The sequence below is a fragment of the Condylura cristata genome, unplaced genomic scaffold (genome assembly GCF_000260355.1).
Source record: "Condylura cristata isolate star-nosed mole 26May11 unplaced genomic scaffold, ConCri1.0 scaffold00002, whole genome shotgun sequence".
NCBI classification, from domain to species: Eukaryota; Metazoa; Chordata; class Mammalia; order Eulipotyphla; family Talpidae; genus Condylura; species Condylura cristata.
In genome coordinates, this window is record NW_004567103.1 from 24,085,881 (window position 1) to 24,092,236 (window position 6,356).

A 6,356-nucleotide genomic window follows, 5' to 3' on the forward strand; every position below is an offset into this window, starting at 1 on the left:
CCTTAGAAATACTTGCTACAAAGAAATGACAGCTGTAATATAAAGTTCATGGGCATTTATATTTATATTATCTTTCAAGTGATAATCATCATTAAAGTCAAAGGACTAGAACAGAGATGTAAAATAGCTCAGCTAAGCAAGTAAAGGCAATTTTATGAATGATGAAAGGATCAATGGTAGAGAAACTCCAGGACTATGATGACATTAGACAGAGCATGTTTCTAACCCAAGAGTATATGTAGTAATGACTAATAATTATCAGAGAAATATGAGTTATTGACAGTCTTAAAAAAGATGACTTTTAGTAGGGTGTGCTGATTGAGAAGACACAGTGACCAGAGTGAAATCAAAGAAAATATCAATGTTCTATATGTAAGTTAAAACTGATTATTTTCAAATAATGAAGAACAGATTTTGCTCACTAAATTAATTTCCTAGGAAATTTGAAAATAGAGGTTGTCATGGAAGTACACAGATTTAATACTGAGGTGCATGTTGGAACCATTATGCGCAAGCTGCAGGGATCACTGAAAGACATATTGAGGTATATTAAAAGTGAATTCTTGTACTATAAGTATGAGGTTTCAAAAAACTTCCTCTTAACAAATTAATCACACTAAAATAACAGAAAGTCACTTAACTGTACTCAATGTTTTAAGTTGGAAGCTATGTAATTTAAATATTATTTTAAATTTGTTATATATAAGTAAAAGATAAGAAGTACAAAAAAAAAAAAAAATAGTGGTCAATTCAACCAAAAGCTGGAAAAGTAAATTTATACAAACCTCTAGCTAGACTCACTAAGGAAAAAGCAGGAGAAAAATTCTAATAAATAGAATCAGAAATGAAGCAGGACAAGTCAAAACAAAAACCTCTGTATGGAGGGCCAAGAGACTACTATGAATGTCTTTATGCTAGCCAATTGTAAAATTTGGATGAAATAGACAAATTCTTCAAAGCATACAATTTTCCAAGATTGAACCAGGAAAATATAGGGAACATGAACAGACCATTTACAAGTAAGGAAATTGAAACACGAGTCCCCCCCAAAAAAAAACAAAAGCCCAAGACTAGATGGTTTTACTACTGAGTTCTACCATCTCCTCAAAAAAGGAACTAATGCCTATCCTTCTCAAAATCTCAGAAAACTAAAGGGAACGCTGCCAGCATATTTTCTGAAGTTAATATTACTCTGAAATCAAAGGCAGAAATGGACATGTCTCGCTCTCTCTCTCTCTCACACACACTCACAAATCACAGAGCAAAATCCTCAACAAAATCTTAGCAAATTGAATTCAACAGCAATTGAATGGATCATGTATCATAGGCAAGTTAAATTTATTCTGGAATGCAAGGATGGTTCAACATACAGTTCAATCAATGTAATTTACCACATAAATAAAATATAAAAAAATATGATATTAACAGATAAAGAAAAGGCATATGACACACTAGTCAGTTTCTATGAGGTTATGATTTTAAGAGACATGAGACAGTGAAATAAAGGGGAAGCTTAGGTTCCAAGTTCACTTACATCTTTTTTCTTTTCTTTTTCTTATTTTGGGACAAGCATTTATTTTTAAATAAAGAATTTCCTCCAACAATTGATATCGCACATTGAGGGCCATGACTCACGTCTGATGACTCAGTCTTTCCATTTTCAAACACACACAGTCATTTGGATCCTGGTGTGAACCATTCACAACATCCCCAAGAAACATTCCATACCTCCTTCACCCCCTTTCATAAATGTTATTAGTGACCTAGCAAAGAACCTGCCTGATATGTGCACATTTCTACTGAAAGAGCGAGCTATAGCCAAAGGATGTTCCTCCTTCTAAGGGAATGAAAGGGTGGGAGGTGGTCTTCAAATCATTGAGATGTTTTATTTCTACCTCCTGGTTCTACTGAGCAGGTGTGGCTGCTAATTCCAAGGTCACCACACCTGGCACATCTAGATCACCTCCCTTAATGCATTCACCCCTTCCATACTTTTTTCTTTCAGGTCCATGGCTAGGAGACCTGTTTTTGGCTTCTTGAGACACAAATGTCACCAGGTTTTTTGCAAAGATGGATGAGAGGTTCATCCTGCTCAAGAAAGACTTCAGTGGTGAGCATGGGCTTGCTGATGTCACTGGTGATGTTGCTAGGTTCCAGGTAGACCAGGGTATCCATCTTCCTGAACTGCGTAACCACAGGATGTGACTGCTGAAGGCTGTGCAGACCACTTGGTGTGTGGGGTTCCCACACACCACTTCAGTCTTCTGTTTGATATCACCAATGGTTTGTCTTCCATAGCTGGGTCTGTTCCGTGGCACCTGGGACTTGACTTTCTGGTTTCACTGATTATATATCATGTATATATCATGTATATACAGGCAGGCCAGGGAGAGAGTGGAATGCCAAAACACATTTCTGTCTTTATGAAGTAAGTTATGTCATTTCATCGTGAAAGCAGCATTTCCCACTCGATCAGCATTCATTCAAGACTCCAAGCTAGCGGGGTTCATGAATCCCTTCCCATCCTGCACCAGCCCGCCTGGCCAGCCATGCCAAGCAGGCAGCCATGCCTCACTTACATCTTTTTTCTAAGACTCAGCACTCTGCCTTGGGGTAAGCTTGTCTGGACCTCCTTTGTATATACCATTATAGCTCCGAACGGCAATTAAATTTTCATTAAGGCAGGTTCCTCCCAAGACAAAAAGATAAATCTATGAATTAAGTGAATCTTACATGGAACCCCTGGGCAGTGAAGGAAGATGTTCTCTGCTCCCTCTCCTCTCTCTTCCCTACCTCTCCTTAAATTCCTGAAAAGGACAGTACTGGGTTTAGAAGATGGCAGCAGAGTGAGGAAGCTGAGCTCACTAACCCCAAGCTCACAAGACAGATAACCCTCCAAACTGATTATGTATACACATATTACAAGCATCGGCCCTACTGAAGGTACCCTGGACTTGCTAGATCAAGGATAATTGAGGGAGACTCAGCGATTGGGGAGCTTCCATGTGCGAGAGCTGAAGTAGCTTGGAAGCTCTGTAGCCGGGAGACTTGCCGATTCTACCTGCTTTCTGCCCCCACACACAACCATTGTGTAGAGCCCAGGAGGCAGAGAGGACCCTGAGTGGCTGACTGGTAGCTGGCTTGGCTGACACGGCTAGGAGGATACAGAAGAAACCTGGGACATCAGAAGGCTACAAAGGTCAACAGATGGGCAAGTGGGAGCAGCCTACAGCATGGGGCTGACTAGCAGGGAGACTAACGGGGGGCCTTCCTTATGGTGCTTCCCCCCACCCCGACCCCAGACCTGTGAGAATAAGCCCGGTTCCGAAAACTTACTGGGAGAAGTCTCTGGCGCCACCTAGTGACCAAAACCAAATCACCAGCCACACTCACCGAAAATCAGGTGGCTTACCTGAGGGAGAGCCATCAGGAGGAGCATTTTAGGGCCAGCCCTTACAATGGAGGCCTCTAGATACCATGAGCCCCTGGTGGAAAGAAATCTCAGGAGCTCCTTTACTTGTCCAATTACCTCAGGGAACTAAAAAGAAAGACAAACGAGACTGCAGACTGGGAAGGCTACTCTACCCAGTCATAGGGTGCTCCCCAGAAGACCAGCCTAAAACCACAAGGACTAGCTAACAGGGAGCCATCAGACCTCTGAAAGACAATTCTCCCCTACCTATGGATGTGTTTGTTGCTTGTTTGCTTGCTTGCTTGCTTGCTTGTTTGTTTCCTGTATTGCTCAGCTGGTAGATTTCTGTGCCCTTCCTTCATTTTTACCCTGCATTTCTGTCTCCTCTAGCTTTCTCCTTCCCCTTCAACATTATTATTACTGTTATCTCTTCTCTTTCTGTTACCTCCTGCTTTTCCCTCTACCCCATTTAACCTGCACCTCTTCCTATCATCTTTCTTCCTATTACATTTCCATATCATCCTCCCCTTTCCCCTAACCCCTCCTCTCACTCCTTATCTCTTTTAACTCCATTATTTTGCCAAGACACACCTAGAAGAAGGGAAAAGTTCAACAATGCAAATCAGCCCATCCAGGCACTTCTTGCAGGCACCTCCCAGAGACTAGGACTCAACAAGCTACTGGAAGAAACTCAACATGCTACTGGAAGAAGCAGAACGCCACAAGAGACTCCTGGTTATTACTGGCTAAGATGACAGATGCACACAGAACAAAGGAGGAAAAGGAAAAGAAGAACTTGCTTCCCATTGAAAAGAAGCCCTTCAAGACATTTTGTGGAACTTCAATTGAAACAGTCTAATGTAAAAAGACATTGTGAGCCACTGAGATGTGAGTTGACTATTTGGACAAAGGAGATGTGATCAGTAAGCTGCCCAGTGTCCTCTGTCAGTTAAGGGACACTAATGACTCTGACTACTGTCTGAGTTGCCCACTGCTCTGACTAGAAATTGAATCTTGAGTTAAGTTACCCAAAAGTCCTAACTGCTTTAACATCATGACCAAAGAAATGAGCTCCCAGATAAACAAAAGGTGCCATACTATAACAACAACAACAAAAAGTTTCAAAACTGTTCTAATTGCCTTGCAATTTCCTAGATAGGAAAGGTCATGAGTCCCTGAGGACCAAGGTATAGCCCATTGTAACACAATGACTTCATTATATATCTGACTGGTCATTCATATCTGCAAGAATGACAGAGATATGTAAAATTGTAGCTGGTTATATTGCTAGCAAAGACTAAGTATTATCTTTTACTAAGGAAAACGGTAAGTGGATATTAGGTAAGCAATCTGCTACAGCTGGTATTTTAAAACAACTTACAAAACACTATTTCCAACTTTGTGAACAAAATAAATACTTTGAATTATTCTCTTACGCTGTAAAACTACTACTATTTTTAGACATTATACAACAGCAAATTAAAAAGACAAAATCCCTGCCTTCAATTGTATTTCAACAATCAACTTACAGAAAAATGGGGAAAAAATTAAAGATATGACTTAAAGTAGTAAGAAAAAGAAATATATTCCACATGTAAAGACACTAAAGTTTTCTGGATACCTACATCAGGTAGATACCAATTACCAACAGGGAAGCAAAGCCTTTGCATCTCTGCAGCATATTCATCAGCAAGGGAGAAAAAAAATTAAGTACTGTATAGCCTTCCTCTAACATCAGCATACCTTTAGGTCAGGACAATTCAGAATTAGAAACACTTCCTAATACAATAATTGCTTTTTTAATGTTGATGACTTATGATTCTTCTGTATATAAGTTAAACTGAAAGACTCAAGACAGTGAACTCAAACTAAATTCAAGCTCTCAGGGAGTGAATGTGTTGGATTACTTGTTAGGTCTGAATCCTTACTTTGATTATCTAATAAACTCTTCATCTGAGGCTTTATTTTCAGTTAACATACATAATATGGTGATAATATATTATCAATATATTCTATGGCACCTCTCTAATCCTGATGCCAGAATCTATAAATTTAAGAAATAAAAATCAGTGCATCAAATCATAAACACAACAAAGTTGGGTTTCTCCCTAATTTGTCCATTATTAAAAAAATTATCAGTATAGACAATAAAAACAAGTTATTTTTGACATTACTGCATAGTAAAGAATTGGACTCACCTTTGTCTCTGGCTCCTGAAGTGAATCTAAATTCCCAGAATTTCCAAGTAAAAGCAGTGCCTCATATTCAAGAGTCCCCTGGATCACACATGAATTGTTGCTAAAGAGGTGGCTTATTCCTGGTCTCCTCAACAGCTTCAGGATCATGGCTGGTCACGCCAGAAAGATCAATCATGTGATTAGAAGTTTGGGGCTTTGAGACATGAGACATGATGTCAGTCTGACCTCCTGACCTCTGAGAAAGGGGCTGAAAAATGAATTTAGCTGCAGGCAAATTATTTAATCAATCATGTCCATGTAATAAAGCACAAAAAATCTATGGACAATGAAGTTCACTTGAGCTTTATGATTAGTGAACACATCATGACAGGAGGGTGAATTTCATGGAGAGAAGGCACGTACTTAGTATCCTTTCTGACTTTCCCTCCTCTGCCTTTTATTTTGTTGCTTATTTATATTCTTCTGATCAAACTGTAATTTTAAGTATTATGCTTTCTTGATTTCTGTACTATTCTAGTGAATTATCAAACTTAGAGAGATCATGGCCTTATCCCAGGTCTGAAAACAACTGGAGGAGTAGGTGAGGACTTCACTTTTGACTAGCATCTGAAGTGAAGGCAGTCCTATTTCTATTGTGAACATTGCCCTTAAATTGTGTGGTGATGATAACTCTGGTGGTTGGTATCAGAACTGACATGCAATATACCAGTTAGTGTCAGAATAAGCATCAATTGTATAAAATATAT

The 6,356-nt window shown here is 39.3% G+C and overlaps 1 pseudogene; it reads right to left on the minus strand.

Moving 5' to 3' along the window:
• Positions 1 to 1,936: 1,936 nt before the first annotated feature.
• On the minus strand, positions 1,937 to 2,315 carry LOC101624224 (annotated as a pseudogene).
• Positions 2,316 to 6,356: the final 4,041 nt, after the last annotated feature.